Genomic DNA, 18,444 nt, shown 5'->3' with positions numbered 1-18,444 from the left:
GCAAACCGCTGCGATTCATTAAACTGGTGTAGTGAACGGAGCCTTCCTCGATATCCCATTGCGGCGATAACGTGTTGGATACGCAGCTTAAAGTTAGGCGTTTTTAAACTGAACCGACCGGTTAGCCCAAATAAACAATCTGAAGATGTTAAAAAAACTTAAGGAGCAGGACTTCGTAAGATGAGAGGCTGACAGGCCTTAATTTTCTGTCAGCAATTTGGCAGGTATCAGAGAATTTTCGACACCACATTGCATTAAGCGAATAATCTATGGCATGACTACTCGCTAATGACCTTCCTAACTATTTATAATAGAAAGTTCATTGCTTTTTCTCTTTGAAGGAACGGAGACATTAACTTATTCCCTTTTGAACTCTAATGCATCAGTCTAACTGCCATGATAGACTGAGCGGAGAGCATGCCTGAAACAACTTAATTTGCTGCGCGCATATGCCGTCTCCGTTTACGTGCGCCGGTATCTCCGTGTATCAGGCAAGGCAAAATTCCATTTGAGAGAGCGTCGTATGATATTAGCTTAAGTTGCATTTGGCCCGACGAACATCTTGAAAATTATTGACCAGTGTACAACGAGAATTCTTGCAAATTTCTACGCAGGGTAACAGATATTCCGTGCTAGAATCTGCCCTTATTATCAATGATAAGGCCGTGGCAGGTAAATAGAACGTTTTAGCCTTTCTGAACTTGCCAGTTTCCATCACATTCACGAACTACTTTGAAATGTTTTCGGTTACAAAATCACGCATTTTGAAAGGACTGTAGTTATGAGAGTTAAAGAAAGTGTAGTTCAGATATCTGTGCTCGACGTTCAGACTTTCTGGCATGTATCTTCTTCATCTACTGCCCTCACCTTCAGTTCTTCAGTTCGTAACTAGCGAGTGTAAACAACATTGCAATTTTTCTCTTGCAGACTGGCACAAAAAAACAGGAGCTTCGCGACGTGAAGTACACTGATGAAAGTTAAACCAAATTTTTAGTTTTTTTTTAAGTTTAATTTTAGTTCAAGAGGAGTTCAGCGTGTGGCGTTTAATATCACTGATGTTAAATGAGAAAGGCGAGCAGACTCAGTAAGGCTCTTACGAGCACATTGTAATTTTTCGGTCGAGTGTAACATGGGTACCACATATTTATTGAGGACGTATTCCATGTTTGTCGAGAAAAGCTAAAAACGATTCCTTTATAGGAACGGTTCTTATAAGAGGTAGCTCTGAGGGTAGAAATGATAAAAAGCGGCATGTTAAGCAGACTTGACAGCATTCATAGTTGTCTTTATGCACACCCGGCGATGAGAAACGCAGACGCCGTAGTGTATGCCGCTACTAAAAGACGAACATCCACCTTTGCGAACTGCGTCCATTTGGAGCATATTTTTCGTATATTTGTCTCTGAAGGGGCGCTATTAGTCAACACAAGCGAATGAATTGAATTGAACTGAATTGGCTATTAAGAAAGGAAATGGCGCAGTATCTGTCTCATATATCGTTGGACACCTGAACCGCGCCGTAAGGGAAGGGATAAAGGAGGGACTAAGAGAAAAAAGGAAGAAAACGTGGCTGTAGTGGATGGCTCCAGAATAATTTCGGCCACCTGGTGATCTTTAACGTGCGCGGACATCGTACAGCACACGGGCGCCTTTGCGTTTCGCCTCCATCGAAACGCGGCCGCCGCGGTCGGGTTCGAACCTGGCCGCAAGTGAATGACGTAAGTGTCTTCAGTAACCAACTTCTTTCTACTTCGTATGAGGCGGGATCTACCACGACAGCTTTTATTCACTGAATGTCTCCATAGTTATGGTCGCGCATGTAATCCATTGTGGCATCTCCTGGCTCCGATGCATGTGCTGCTCTCATTACAAGAGAGGAAAGGAGGGATCAGGATGAGCGAGCAACAAATGAAGAAAGAAATGAGAACATGCCTTCTGTCCGGCGCTTGAGTAAGACGGGCAGCAAGATGTTTTGCTCTAAAAAGAACTGGCAAGCACCCTTCGCGTGAAGTTGCTGCCTGTTAAACAGTACGTTCAGTCATACACACAAAAATGAACTTTTAGACAAGAAAAGGTTTGCAGACCGTGAGATAGATTACACCGATCATGCCTATATGGCACGCATCGAAGTAACTGCAAACAAAACAAACGAGATCTCATAGGCCTCTGCCCTTATATTCAATCATGTCGAAATCCTTACGCACGTGCATGGAGCTTGGCATATCATGCGCTGACGCGCTCAAAGGCTTCAGCCAAGCCTCCCCCCGCCCTGCTCCTCAGAGACGGTCGACTTCGTTTGCGCCCAACACCTACGGAGGTGTTGCGACAACGTTACAGTGCAGATGTCCAATCCGGTCGGGCACTGGCAGGTCGGACGCAGCCGACGAGATATGAGCACCGCGGGCCGAATGCCGTGATTGGACGCGGCCCCGGCCATGATGATTACAGCAGGGAGCGACGTTCAGAGGTGTAAGGGCGGCCCTTATTTCGACACGCACACTTCTCAGTAGGACATGAAAAAGAGGGGGGGGGGGGGGGGGGGGGACGCTTATGATTAGGCCTTCGTCGCGTCGAGTGCTGTCGGGACGATTGATCGGCGCCGGAGAGACGGAGCGCGACCAATCGCGCCGCTCTGAATTGTAGCCCCAATTTGGGATCGAAAAAGAGCGAATACGGCGCCTCCGCAGGGGGTGCTTCGTACTTTTTTTTTATTTAAGCCCGGAGAAGGCACATAGCGAACAAGGTTTTTGCACCATTGAATGAAGCTCGTTACTTTTCGCGGAGGTCCTGAGAGGTAACCTCTCTACACCTCCTCCCCTCCTCGATCCGTCCCCTCCCATTGTCTTTCTACAGCGCTGAGACCAAAGGAAGCCATGGAATAGGGCGAAGGAGTTAGGACGACCCGTGATGGTCCCAATTCTACGTTTGTAGTTCTCAGCTGGGAAAGCTGGGAACGCCCTCTTCCCCTCTTCCTCCTTCCCAGTTGCGTCTCTTGCCATTCCCCGCGTGCCTCACCGATGCTATGTTTTCTTTTTAGGCTTTTTTAAAACTAACTTTTCTTTTCAACACGTCGTAATAAATTTCACCCTATGGTCGAAATCTGGCGCACATGCAATACAGCAGCACGCAGCTCATTCGTTTTTAGACAGGACAAAACACAAAACAAGGATGGTAGAAATTCTCAGGTATAGCAGACAGTGATAACGTACCAGTGCATCTAACGCATTCAAGAACTACGACTGCTGTTCTTGGATGCACCAGTCAGGAGTACCGTAAATGACAAGAATTTTGTTGGAAGTCCCTTAGAAATGCATTTAAACGTAACTTGTCACGGGTGGCGGCTGTAGTTGAGAAAGAGGTTGTCATTTTGCTGGCATCGAGCCGCGGTTAGAACAGTTGTCTTTCTCCTCCGGTTTTTCGCTAATACCCGTTTTTTTCTAAGGAGAACTAGAATCGCGAATTGGTGTGGCGTATATTTAGATTGAATTATCTCTGCATAGACATCGGTTCATTCAAATAGAACTGTGTGAACAAAGGTTGCACGAACACTTGCAACGCATGGGCTTCCATTTAGTCGCATAAGCAGTACGTCAATGAATTTTCAATTAATTCTTATCACTCCAAAGAAGACATATTAAGAACGCGCTTAATATACATGATGTTTTAATTTTTAAGGCCGTTGATTTGAACTCTTTCAGATAGCATTGTATGACTAACTAAATAGCGCCAAGAATTCACGGTTTATGTTGCATGTCTCAATATTATATTTAATTTAATAATAAAGGTAAATGTTACTTTACTTGAGAAAGCGCGATTTGCTGAACGATCTCCGCCACGTTTTATTTAATATATATATATATATATATATATATATATATATATATATATATATATATATATATATATATATATATATATATATATATATATATATATATATATATATATATATATATATATATATATATATATTAGAGTTTACCGCCCCTCAGATTACATAAATATATTGCGTGCTATGCTATTCCCACTATACTTTCATCAAAGAATGCTTGTCCTAGGTAGTAGTAAAGTAGGGCCAAATTAACTTAAAAACTAAACACAGGCAATTCAGAAATTTTCTTAAATAAAAATGTAAAGTAAAGCGACTTCGATTCGCCAGCTACGTCTTCACTGTGGTCGAAAATGAGAATATGAGCCATCTAATTAAGCTGCGCAGTTTCTTTGCCCTAGTTGTTCAACTTAAATCTTCACACGTGACTGCCGTAACCCTAACTTTCAAAAAGAAAAAGAATTAATTGCCAATAGTATATCGATAAAAACAATAAACATTAAACACCCGTTTCTACAATCCTGCTTTTGTACTAGCTCTAAACGCTTACTATTTTTTATTTATTCAAATTCGTTCAATACCAGCTGCAGGTTTGCATCGAAGAAAATGAAGACCAAACAATGAGGACCATTCCTTTTAAACCAGCTCCTATTTTGCCAACCGCCTATCGAGTTACTGCTAGTATAAGCATCCCGCAAAAAGGTTCTTTGAAGGTTTGGAGTTAAACTGCAAAGACGTTTTGCATTTATTTTTGTCTTTTCCGTGAGAGATGTGCGCATCAGTAATCTAGTGTCCCTCAAACGTATCAGCCGGGCCATTAGAGCTGTTCGTTAAGGTTAAGGCAGCTCGTTTTGATAAATATTTTGAAGTGCATGAGTATTGGTAGATATAACCTAACCTAACCTAACCTATAGCAGACAGCTGGAAATAGTTACCTTAAGAAAAGATTTGAAGAATGAGAACATGCATCGTAACATTCAAGAGATGAAATATGATCTGCCATGTAGTATAACTGAGGGCAGCTTCCACGATGAACTTTGAAGGCGAAATTCTCAGTTCTTGAGATGCAATTTTGAACAGAGCGCCTTGACATCGTGGTAGGAAACATGTGTTTCGATGTTCAGGAGTCATTTTCGACTGCATTTACAATGACACTAACGGTCTTCTAGAGTCTGGGCGCAAGCCGCCACATGACTAGAAGAACAAAAAGCAACTCCGGTGGTAATTAAAAGTAAACTGTGAGTCTTAATATCGTCCACCATTTCAATGGCTTCCATCGCGTTCGTACCTAATCTCAGAGGTGTATTTCAGTTTTTCCGCAAATCAGCTGTGGCACCCCTTGACATAATGTGTAAGTTTTTGTACATATACGTGATGACGTCATTATTGAAGCCATCAATTATCACTTACCCAAAGCAAATCATTCTCGACAAGCACTGTGTTCGAAACTGCACTCAAAATCTGCCATCCGGGACCTGTCTTTTCGCGGCATTGCCTACTGTCAAAAATTGCTCACAGTGAATTTCAAAGCGAATGACTTCGTGCGCAAAGTGCTGTCAGTCAAAATTGGAAGCACCGGAGGGCAGCATTAATTGCCATTACACTTGGTAGACTGAGAACTGGATCACATTCAAAGGCCTGCCTCTAAAGACGACAAAAGGCGACAGTCGTACTGCCGGTCTTACGTTCGTTGCTCTCGAGCTACGCGCCGTTGACAGCCACGATCGGCCGCGTAACGCGCCAGACAAGCGTAGCTCTGCACTCCCGCGTGTCGCGCGAGCGCAGCGGCGTGAGCGTCGTCGGAGCCTACCTGATCGAGCGCCGGGTTGCGGGGTTGTTCCGCCGCGCGCCGCCGAGATGCCGAGCGAGCGACGGTCACGCCGGAGCCTGGGCTACCAACTGAGCCCGGGCTCCCCCCGGCATCCGGGAACCTGGCGAGGGCCGGCGCACCGACCAATCACGACGCGGCCCGGGCGCCCACCCGCAATCGATGCGACACGACATGTGCGTCGCCAGCCGGCGCCGACGAGTGCGCACCGAGGCTTCCGCGTTTCTGCGCATGCGCGGAAGAGGACTCCAACATGGCCGCTGCCCAGCAGCGACCGTGTGCGCCTGCGCGCCCGACGCGCGAACTGCGACGCGCGAGTTTTGTGTTCTCAGGCCGGAACCGTAAACGGTCACCGCCGTTACAAAGCAGTTCGAGTCTAAAGCCTGCTTACTTCGGCTGTGTGTGGCTCCTAATGACTGCTTATCACTACATGGGGAGCGACTGATCTGCAGAGGTAAACTTCCATTCCGTCTGGGAGCGAAAATTAATCAAAGAGAAAAAAGTAGCGCGTGAGCTTTGTGCATTTCACTTATGACGCTGTCAGCACCCATTCTGAGACAAAATTGTGTCTTTGAGTTCATGCTATGAAAGGAAATTGACCGGGGGAAAAAGGGCGGTGAAAAAACTAGCATTCACTGAGCTTGTGGCCATACCGTACTGCTATTAAGAATGGCGCATTTGATTTGCTTCTCGGATCGAGTTTACCGGAACGGGAATACTATGACAAGGTTTCAGTGAACTTGTGCATTTGCCTTTCATATTGGAGAGTCATAGGAAGCGTTCGAAAACACGGAGGTTGTTTTTGCTGTTCTCCGTGCGGTCTCGTGTTTCAGGCGAACTCGGACTTCGTGAGGACGAGCATTTTTAGGTGATAGGTAGGTTTCGGCTCCCTCTCAGGTCGTTCTTCTTTTGTTGCAGTTGAATTTTCGTATGCCCATGCCTAACTACGGCACGGCAGAAACGGCAGCCCTATCAAAAATAAGATGTTATGATAGTTAATCAGATCCCAATGAGTCCACTGTGCCGTCGATAAGGAATTCGAAATTCCAGTCGAATTACGTTGGTGACACCTCTTTTATATACTTTTGGTGAAATAAAGCTTGCCGATAAGTTAGTTTTAGTAAACAAACTGAGCGCGCTTAGTCTGAGCCCTTAGTGTTAGCGCACTTAGTCTTCTATCACCAGCCTTTTCAGTTATACAGATTTTTTAAATGTAAACACACCTGTCAAGAGTATCTTCTTCTGAATGAGCCATATCCACACAGAGAGAAACTGGCAAAAATCGTACAAATTTGTTAGCCGCACAAACCGTAGCGCTATCAGAACTATTATATGATACGCTTTACATGTGACATAAACGGTACGCAACAATTTAATGAACATTTTCTAAAACAATTTAGTCAATATCAGCAAGTAACCTTTGGATTTTACGATTTTCGATGTGAAACTAAATTTATTCAATTTTTTTTGGAAGCCTTAATTTCTAAAATTGTTTTCAAGTTTTTAGTAAAGATAATGCTGAGAAGTTAAGTTATTATGCGCTCAAGACCACAGAAATACAATTAGAACACTCAATGTGTGCAATTAGAGGCACAGCTGTACTTCAACACAGGCAAGTAAAGATGAATAGTGGGCTTACATGAAAGCTTACTTTTTCATTCTTCACAGTTTGGCAGCGGAAAAGTTCCCTAGCTAGAATGCATGGAATCTAAATTATACTTTACTTCACTGTACAATTTTAATTCATGAGTAGTAACAAAATGATAGAAGCGCACAGGACGCACAATGATAGCGGCTGGCATTGTCACTTCCTATCTGCCTTTGCTATTTCGCGCCTAATAATGATGAAAAAGCCGCTGTGAACTAGCACAACCCAACGCCTTTATACTCACTGTAGCAGAGGCGCATCCTTGCCATCAGCTCCCATCATTGTCGTCGTCTTCTGGGCTCAGATCTTCCGCCGATCTCTCCATAACCTTCGCAGTTGATGTGAAATCAGAACTAGGTAACAAATAAATAGAACCACGCTCGAAACAGTCAGACCTAGAGGGCAGAAGCCGACAAAGAAAACTCTTACGAGTGAATAGGCTTATTTTCAGCCGTAAAAGCCAGCGTGGTGGCTTAAGGGTTATGGTGCTCGGCTGCTGACCCGAAAGACGTGGGTTCGATCTCGGCCGCGGCGGTCGCATTTCGATTCAGGCGAAGTTCTAGAGGCCAGCGTACTGTACGATATAAGTGCACGCTGAAGGACCCCAGGTGGTCGAATTTTCTGGAGCACTCCACTACGGCGTCCCTCATACCAAGAGTCTCTTTGGGACATTGAACTGCCTAAACCAAAAACCATATTTTGATCCTTACGTCGGCAGCAGCGGGCTCATTTTTTTTATTTGAGATAGGATTTGTCACCAGGCTTTCTAGGCGTTACTGGGACCTTTCGTTCTCGCAGCTTTTGTAATGGTAAGATTCGTGGAAGAGCTTTCCTTGAGAGCACAATTGGACTTAATTGCGGTTTCTAGATATGGCTCGTTTCGAAAAAAAAAAAAAGACGGACGATTACACCCTCGTTAATGCGATTTTTGAGCGCAGCTGCTGTGATATTTGAATCGCATGTCACGGCACACGAAACACGCGGTGTAGGACGAAGGTGACACTGGGTTACGGCCTGGACAGCACGCACCGCGATCCGTCATCGCTCAACTTCTCTTCGGGCGACCGTGCGCTACTCTGGCGCCATCTCTTAGCGGGTCGCCGCCGCGGAACTGTTTTTCACGTCACCCTCCTCCTCCACTTTCCTCCTCTCCATCTCTCCGCTATCGCTGTCTTTCATCATCCGCTGCGCTCCGCGCTTGGTTACGCCAACGACGATGTTGCACGCCGCTCAACCTTGGAAAGGGCCTTTAAAAGCTGTGCTCGGAAGCAACTCTTCTTTTATAGCATACCGTCCGAATTACGTAACAACGAATGCTTCTGCCATAGATAAATGAGGGCTAGCTAAACACTATGCGAGTATCAAAGCTGCACGCTGTTGTCAGGCAGTGAACGCGATGCTGTTAGGTCAATACGCATGGGTATTGACTTAACAACCAATGAATTAATAAAACCTTTATTACAAAGAGGGATGGCTCTCTGCCCTGCTGGGGAGTTAGGGGGGATGGGGTTGTAGGGGCTGAAGCAACTTCTACGCGGTCGTTTATATAGCCTTCAGAGCTGCGCGTTATAAGTGAGTCGAGCTATCCTACACTGCTCAAAACAGGCCGTTTTCGCTACCGTATGCTGCGATGGGATATTGTGCGGCGGTGCTTGGTAGTGTCTGGCCTGCTAGGCTGGCCATGTCGCCATGAAGTATGCTGAATTTCGTGTCTCTCTAGAGAGAAAGATGAGCAAATAAGTCCATATAAGATGATGTAGATCTGCCCTACAGCTGTCTTGGCAGTAACTGCATCTGTTGTGCTTTAGTGTTTCTTGTCTGGCAGGAGAGCACGTTTGAAGTATGTACGGGGTGTACGCTGCGTCTGCAATGATTTTGTCTAAGAACATCTCTTGTGGCCGAGTGAGCGCTTCCTTAGTGTCAAGCACTGGCGCTGGTGTTCCCTCCAACAGCCGAAGCCTGCTGTCCGCTTTTGTTTTGGTGTGGACGTTCGGAAGGTTCGGCAGGAAGTTGGGATGTGGGGCGTGTGTGTGTGATCCAGCCCACCCGCTTGCGCTGCTGCGTTTCCACCGTCCGTGCCGGTGTCCATATAACACTGACGTTTGTTCCCACGTTCCGTATCCGCTTCAATCTCTTCCTGACACCGTTGGCCACCGCGTCCTCTGTCGTTGGTGCTGTCACATCTGCTACCGCTGCATATGTGTAAGGATAGGATAGTTATTTGCTGTTCTCCGTTGCGCAATGTCCACTGTGGTGGTCGTAATAGTGTTGACGGCTCCCCATATAAAAGCTACTTAGCGCCTCCGCGGTGGCTGAGTGGTTATGGCACTTGGCTGCTGACCCGAAAAACCCGGACTCGATCCCAGCCGCGGCAGTCGAATTTCGTTGGAGGCGATATTCTAGAGGACCGTGTACTGTGCGATATCAGTGCACGTTAAAGAACTCCAGGTGGTCGAAATTTCCGAAGCCCTTCACTACGGCATCCATCATAGCCTGAGTCGCTTTGGGCCGTTAAATCCACATAAAAAATATAGCACGTAATTCCGCGTGTAAGATTCAGCCTCCAGGTAGGCGGTATCTGCCTTCGCCGTTGAGTTAGAGAATTTGCGCACGGACCCAGGCCATGCCAACCGTTTCATTTCTAATTCTATTGTCCGTGTAGGTGTCTAATGTCGTTGGCGGTCCCCTCCAGGTCAGTTATGTTCTCTCTTCAAAAACTTGCCTCGCCACCACGTTTCACTACTAGCAGGTCGACGTGGCCTTCGGCCGGTCACCGGCGTCTCCCAGGGAGGTATTCTTATTACTCATGGGCCTCGTTGTCCCGTTCGTTCGGTTGTCCCGTGCCATGATCTGCTTACCTTGTGTCGTTGCTTCCAGTCTGGATCGCATTCGTGCTTTCGCTTTGTTGGTTGTGTGCCGTATGGGTGGTATGGTTACCAGCCTAAGCAGCGCTTTTGTTGCTCGTGTGTTTTAGCAAGGCAGCAAAGGCACGAAAGTTGGCCCTGTGTAGCTTTTCGATGCCTTCGAGGTCGAGATCAGAAAACTCGTACGCGGGTGCTCCGTACAGAGTCCTTTCGACCGCAACTGCTCTAGCGAGTGTTTGGCACAATTTACCCCCCCCCCCCCCCCCCCGCACCCCCGCCGCTCTATCGTACTTGCTCGATATTCTTCAGACAAATGGGCAACATTGGAGTCCAGTTTAGCTGGAGTGTACGAATTCACTGGCGAGGACTGTCACAGCTAGCGATCTGTGCCCCAAGGTCTTGGTTTTGCCGTTTCTAGAGGCGACGCCGTGTTCACCATTGTGCAGGGTGATGTGTTTTTTGGCGTTAGTGGCAATTTTTTCCGTCTATACTGACCAGTTGCGTCGGTTCTGGCGACAGCTGTAGCCAAGAAGTGTCTAAGTGGTCAGTAAGGCTGATGTTTGCCGCTAGCACTTCAGCCTGCATGCTCTCTTCATTTGGATAGTCAACCGCTTCCGCCCATGTATTGATATCACCTGCGTAAGGATGACATTCAAAATATGTACGGGGTGATCTAGTATTGGGTTAAACACGCGAGGATGTGGCCCCACTCTTCGGAGCGCGTGCGTGTTCGAGAACGGCTGCGATTTGCAACAATTTAAAGTGGCGCACACGCAGGAAGAGCTGGAGGCCTTTTTTTTTTTTTGCGTCATCTGCCCCTTCGCTTCAATGAGTGACCGGTCTCTGCAAGCGTGGTAACGCGGCCACTCACTCGCGTATTCACATGAAGAGTGGGTCATCCTGCACATTGCCACCACCGTATTTTGCGATTTCACTTTTAGATGTCCTATATCACTTTATTCACTTCGAGAAAGCTGGTGAAGTAATTTAGTTGAAAAGCACGGTTTTACGGAAAATTACGTTGCTGAAAATTTCCCATGTTCGCATTATGTTGCTTAACGGGAGAAATCAGGGGCGATAGCTGCCAGGGCAGAAACTTGCCATTGTCATCGGGCACCGCGTTTGTGGGCAGCGTCCCAAGCGTGTGCTTTCTGTGTTCAAACCGCCAGATCTTTGCGGGCTCTAGCGCCTCTTTGCTACGTGCAGCGTCCGAGGTGTGTTTCTAAGAGCATGGCGGGATCTTTGACCATGCGTTTCACCATAAGACAACGAAGGTTGCGGCAGGCGGGTGTTGCTTGCATGGGGTGGTCACGCGACCACGGGTGAGTGCAATCCACGATAAGACTACGATCGTAGCGCAAATCACATGTGAGTGGACGGGTAGTTCCTCATTGTTGTAGCTTTGGCTCTAGATTCCCTCGCCTACCTGCAGAACAATATATTGTTAACGAGTGTAAATGCGCCAACAAATATTTCTTTCGTGGTTCCTAGAAACAACTATTGCTGCAAAGTGAACGAAAAGCGCGAATTAACAACCTGCAAGAACGACTCTGGTTTTCCTCTTATTCATTCGAGACCATGTTCATGACGGATGCAACGAATCAAGCCCATGTGCTCATTGAGGTTGACGTTTTCTTTTACTACCGCTTTCTAACATTGCTGGTCTTTACAGTAATCACAGGGTTCAAGGAAGTGCTCATTGTGCAGTATATAGACGTCCAAAATAGTTTTTTCAAATTTTGTTTTTGTTTTCGAAGTGTTAATAACGTATTGAATTTAATTGATCTCTAATCGCCGCACTGGTTTTAAGTGAAATTCATAAAAGCCTTTCTCCCTCACTGTTCTTGCTCTCTACAAGGCTTACATTCTACTGTATTTATGAAAGCGTGATCTATCATGCCCTGAAGCTTCAGGAACTCCAGTTAGTAGTGTACGCGTGAAATTTAAACGCACAGTTGCCTTAATACACTACTGAGAACGCACGCATATCAAACTTTTTTCGAAAATTATGTAGCGTGATCCCACCGTTTCTGTTCCCTTAAATTAAACAGGTGTATTTCTAAAAGGTAAAACGCATGGTAATTTACAATTCTATTATACCGCGCTCTCTTCCTGAGAATTACCCGTGTCTTTTTTTTTGTCCTTCAACGGTAAATAGTTTCTAGACAAGCATTTAAATATTCGAACGGGAGTTGAGATGACAGGAACTCAGTTCGCAATGTTCGTAACGTTACGTTACAGTTGCCGCTTACTCAGCGTCGTTCCAATGCTGTAAGTTCGGTTCCCGGGGTTGTGGCAATTAATCCTATTACTAATCTCAATGATCATATTATAATCCAGAATCCGTAGAGATGATGTTATAGACACATAAATCTGCCTCTCTGTCCAGGACAACAGTGTGGTGGGTAGGCGATAAAGAATATTATGAAATTTCTGCGCAGAATTTTTTTACATGGTCGGTTGAGAAAGCGGTCTTTCCTTTCGCATATTTTTCGCGTGATCTTTGTTTAGGTCCTTATTTAAACCACTTTGCCTTTTCTTTTAATTCCGCTCCCCTTTTATCTTTGCTTGATGGCAGGTAAGATCAACTATCCGGACCGATACCTTACCTTTCCTTCCACAAAAGTTCACTCAATAATTCGTGATATCGTTCTGGGAAAAGTAATGTAGGTTTGTGTCAAAGGCGAAGTTAGCCATATCATCCCGGCATCAAAAAACCTTTTTAGTGAGTCCCCAAGTTTTTTTGTAGATTATAACCGCATACCGGAAATCGCCATTAATCGAAAGACAATGTGGGTATGACGTCATTCTTCAGCAAGCCAGTTTGAACTCTACCGCAGCAATCTAGAGGCCCGTAAAATGTAAACCTACTTGCGTAATAATGCTCAAGCGCATGTAGAAAACAGACTAGGGGTCTGGGAAGCACGTTCCAGCTCTAAGCATGTTTGTCCGAGTTGATGCTCAGATGTGAGGTTTTTTTTTTTTTAACCGGGGAAGAAATTATGCAATACGAAGGAAGAGCTGTTACCTTTTTCTGTACGACGCTGTGTATTTCAAGAACCAGCCCTGATGGCGGGTGTTCTTAGCCATGCACCATTTCTGCTTCCTTCCGACTTCTCTATGTTGCTGCCCTGTATTGTTTCTGCTTTACAATTTCAATGAATTACTAGTTCTCTAGGAGCTGCTGTAAGCGCTTTGACAAGAAAAAAAAGTCATCTTTTCCCAGCTGCATCATCTCTAAATACTCGAGGTAAAAGATGCAATTTTAACGGTCTGCTGCCCTTTGGGCGGCTGCTAGGATAAAGAGAGTTAACTTTTTAGTCTCCCCACACGGCTGATGGAAGCTTATTTGAGGGACACGAACACAAGCACGCACGCACGCATGCACGCACGAATACACACATACGGGGTACATTAAGACCTTAGGCTCATTTTCTGTGAATTCATTAAAATACTTCTCGCAAATCGGGGCGCAGATTGTTGCCCGTAGTGTGGCAAAAACGGGAAAAGAAAGGCGAGCACGCGCAAAATTCGAAGCTCGCGAAAGGCTGTGCTTATGAATAAGCCCTCTCGCATAATGCGTTTGCATAGCGATGAAGAACATCCGAGGCAATAACAGAGGCTTACGCCGGGATGAAGATGGCGTGGAGATTACCGCCAGCGAAATGAGCGAAAAAAATGTGACGGGGATCGGGAGAAGGAGAAGCCTGTGGACGTCCCCGAAGTGGTGGTAGCGGCCATTGTTTCGTGGGCGCTTTAGCTTGCGACACAAAAGTGTGCACGAAGGAAGTACATGCACCCAAGCGTGGAAAATTGGGGTGAGTTAAGTTGCTTTCCGTGGTGGGAGTAGAAAGAGTGCTTGAACTTGCGCGGGACATTGCGGCACTATTAGTGGTACTGCCAGTCTATGGATGAGCTATTCACCTTGGTATCACGTTCATCCGCGAGTATTATGTGCAATCTATTACGCTGACATTGGTTTCACGTTAACATAAATGTCCGTTTAGTGTGACAAGTATTTTTAGTTGCCGACGCCTCATGCCAAGTCATTTTGGGGACTCGTTGCCGTTATCATGGTAAGATGTTTGTGAATGCGGCTAGCTTTTTAAATATAATTTTTTTTACTTACTGTTGCTCATAAACTAAACCGTTGAATACCTAACATAAATATATAACCGAACCAATTCAGGCACTGTTTCTACTCAGCAGAGGTAGGTGGTGCACCGCACAAAAGTTGAAGAACAAACAACAGAGAGAATAGAGAAGAGGGCTACCTACCAGGGCATTTCCCCGCGTGTCCTGTGCTTTTACCCCATGGAATTTAGGTGGCAGGTGTGGAATCCCGGATCGCGTCTGCGCGTGGTGCTTTATAATAGACGTTCATCTCTGGAAGCGCCAGAGCCCGGTGGCCACTGTGATATCCCTGTCAAACAGAGACGCACGGCCCGGTGACTCCTGTGATACCCCGTGGCGCCACTCCCGCCCAGAGCTCCGTCGGACACACGGCCCCCGCCCAATGACGCAGTCTTCGGCCGGGCACCGAAGCCCTTCTCGAAGCACGGCGGAGCATCGCAGCGTGTTTTGAAACGGCGCAGGAAGAGAGCCGAGCGGGAACCGTCCGCAGGAGTTGTTTCGGTGCGTTTGGAGGCCCAAGTTCAGTGGGAAGAAGGTGGCGGCTGTGGGGACGGAGTCATTGCGGAACAACCTAGCGAATGGACGAGAAAGTGCAAAGAAACAAGCTGACAACGTGCAGCCACCAGGGGAAGCAGAAGAAGTAACGTTGGCCAGGAAGTGGCGAGACAAACCGAAAGCCAGTGATGGTCCCCGTGCCCGATTAAGTGTCCCGTCGATGCATATAATGCCGATGTCGCCTGCTGGGAAGGCGGCGAAGAATTGGCCGCCCAGAGCCGTAACCTGATTGATTTGGGACGTTTTTCTTTGACTGCGGACGCCTTCAAGCAAGTGGAAATTTTTTGACTTCGAGCCACAGTATGGCCCCGTCTCTTCTCGGCGCTTTTGCTGCATCTCCTCAGAGAAAGATGAATCGAAGGCCGATCGGATATCTCCATCCGAAGATGAATGGCATGATTACAAGTTCACAAGTATGTCGGTCCAGACTACAGACATAGAAGCAACCCTCTTTTCCCCGCGAAAACTAGAAGGGGGCGCGACTGGAGATGCACTTCCAGAAGCGAACACCAAGCAGCAAGAGAAGATACAAAGCCGGAGGTCAGCGGTTCCGTCGCCGCCGAACCGCTGGCTACGCTTGAGGTGAAGGGCCTGTTCGAACCCCTGTCTGAAGGCGAGCCGGCATCCTCGCCGCTGTTGTGCGCGGAAGATCAGCCTGCAAGCAGCTCTGATGTCTACATGGGAAGTTTGGGATCGAATGGCCTTTCCACGTCTTCGTCACGTGATGATGCCTACCGCTTATCAAGTTCAGTTCCTGAGGGGAGCCTGAGTTCCGGATGCCCTGAGGAGCACCTGGAAGAGCTCAATACAATTTCTCCAGGAATGCTGCCCATAAAGAGACCACCGCGAAATGCGCAAGTACCGCGTGGAGCTCCTCGTATCTTTGGATTACTGTCGACTACGCCGTTGGACGCAACCTTGCGGGGCACCGGCGCGGAGTCGGCGAGCCCACACGCTTCTTTGCCGCGAGTCTTGTCCTTCACTGCAATGGAGTCGGGTGGCATAGGACTGGGACGCTATCACTTGATCGAAAAGTGGCTGTCGGACGGCCGGCCTCCTGGGTACTGAACTCCGACTCAGACGCCGACCTGTGTGAACTTGCGGAACTTCCCCTGTACCCTTTACTCGCCCCCTCCTCCCTGTAGGAAGTTTTAACGGTGAAGACGAATGTGGCGCGCGACATGAAAGGCGAAGAGGCGCTCCAGAGCGCGAGGCAGAAAGAAAAGAAAAATGGCTATAATATATATATATATATATATATATATATATATATATATATATATATATATATATATATATATATATATATATATATATATATATATATATATATTAGCAGAAAAGGCAAATGAAGTGAGGGGCACGTTTGACAAACATATTAAGGAAGCCAACAGTCACCGAAACCAAGGGGCATAGGGCAAAGTTTTTTTCAATCTTTTTTTTTATTTGTAGTGCCAATAAATCGGTTTTTAAAGAAAACTTCTTATACAGCAGCAGAAAAAACAACCATGCCGCCGATGGGATTCGAACCCACGACCTCTGAATATCGCGTCCGGTGCTCTTACAAACTGAGCTACGGCGACGGCTGTCCAATCTGCTGCTTTCGTGGGTATTTATGTTTTGCGAGTAAGCGAACCTTGAGAGTGTTCACTAGCGCCACCCTCGTCCATAGCGGTGGACGTAGCACTTCCTGTAATACCGCAAGTGCGACGTAGAACGTCATCTAACGGCGAGGGCGGAAATTGTGCGAGAGCACTCTTATGCTACCTATGGCATCAATACTGCCAGAACCGAGACCCCTGTTAGGCTATTAGCAGACAAGGCAAATGAAGTGAGGGGCTTGTTTGACAAACATATTAAGGAAGCCAACAGTCACCGAAACCAAGGTGCATAGGGGAATGTCTCTAGAGGGTGGCGCTGGTGAACACTCTCAAGGTTCGCTTACACGCAAAACATAAATACCCACGAAAGCAGCAGATTGGACAGCCGTCGCCGTAGCTCAGTTGGTAAGAGCACCGGACGGGATATTCGGAGGTCGTGGGTTCGGATCCCATCGGCAGCATGGTTGTTTTTTCTGCTGCCTTATAAGTAATTTTCTTTAAAAAAATTGATTGGCACTAGATAATAAACATATATATATATATATATATATATATATATATATATATATATATATATATATATATATATATATATATATATAGAGAGAGAGAGAGAGAGAGAGAGAGAGCTCTACTGCACTACTGGCAGGATTTCGGGGCTTATTTGTTGGGGCCCACAAGGCAGGATGTCCATGGTTTTGTCTTCTTATTTCTAATCAATTATCTTTAATCGCTAAAATAGTTACACTATTAATCTACTTTGATCAACATCGCAAATTAAAGAAACATTTCCTTATGCATCTTGGTTTTAATCGCTGTTGGCTTACTTCGTGTGCGTATGTATATATGTATGTCACAATGCATCCACTTGCTGCTTTGACAGGATTGCAAAATGCAACATAGCGTTATTAAAGCACTTCTTGTCTGTCAGCCAACACTAAGATATATGCAATTTAGTCTAAAATATATTTTTGAACAAACAGATCAGACGTTCAGCACACTAGCGGTCAATAATATTTGCAAAACACTGCAGTCCTGTTTTGAGGCGGTTCCTAAGGTAGAAAATTTGACTGATTTTGACAAGACCTTCGCTGCGCAAAGGCCACTTGAATAATGAGTGTAGCTGCAGTTTCTACGACACGCTAAGTAGTAACTACAGCTCGAAACCGTGCGAGAAAAAAATTTTACGGAAAATTTCTTGGCAGGCACCATAATATTCAAATCTGCAAACGCATTAAGAATGCAGCTCTAGTATTCAAGGGGAACAAACAATATTTTTTCTAAACAAGTTTTATTTTTTTGCGCATTACATTAGAAAAATATAAAGCATCGCTGGATTTATGTCTCTTCCTTGACGCATGATGATTTAAAAATGCTACGAAGAGTGCATACACAAGACCGCCGATATAAGAAACCCGCATTTGTAAATACCGCTGTGGATGCACTGATAACTGGCCTCACTGTTTTCACGAAAGTAAGCCCGTTAGTCTGACGATCGAAAGTGCAGTCAATATGCAGGTCACACTATTGCATAATCGTATTTATGAACATGCACAGAGGGCTCAACGATGGTTATTTCTTTTAAGGATGACAAAATTCATTGTATCAATGCAGAAATTGGAAAGAGTATGATGCCACAATGAAAGCATGGTACAAACGCTTCTTGGGGCATACTGATTGTGTTAAAATTTGCACTACTACTTTTTTAACTGCTTATTTGGGCGTCATTATTTTCTAACACGAGAAGAAATAATTAACACGTCTTTTTAGAATTAGTACGATCATTTCTTAACGTTTTCTCTTCGCTAAGCGCAATAATCAAGCCAGTTTAGAGCGTTGGTTCACTTTCTCAGAACAGCGTCTCAGTCTTCGTGCTAGATCGGGTGTACTCTTTTGTGGTCATTGTATGCTACGTTCCTCATTAAACACCACGACTGTCTTGTTTAAATTTTAACTTTTGGACATATGAATCTTTTCAGTCATAA

General features: G+C 45.8%; 1 protein-coding gene across 3 annotated transcripts in view; it reads right to left on the bottom strand.

Annotated features, from left to right (window-relative positions):
* GluClalpha (glycine receptor alpha 1) overlaps positions 1-5,732 on the bottom strand; it is a 403,918-nt gene extending 398,186 nt beyond the window's left edge. For all 3 annotated transcript variants that reach the window (XM_077627890.1, XM_077627892.1, XM_077627894.1), the window contains exon 1: positions 5,640-5,732. The gene's annotated coding sequence lies outside the window, so the exon portion shown is untranslated. The remainder of the gene's footprint in view (positions 1-5,639) is intronic.
* Between the last annotated feature and the right edge of the window lie 12,712 nt (positions 5,733-18,444).

Source organism: Amblyomma americanum, chromosome 6 (genome assembly GCF_052857255.1).
Source record: "Amblyomma americanum isolate KBUSLIRL-KWMA chromosome 6, ASM5285725v1, whole genome shotgun sequence".
NCBI classification, from domain to species: domain Eukaryota; kingdom Metazoa; phylum Arthropoda; class Arachnida; order Ixodida; family Ixodidae; genus Amblyomma; species Amblyomma americanum.
Note: the sequence above shows the minus strand (reverse complement) of the source record. Positions and strands in the feature narration are given on the sequence as shown.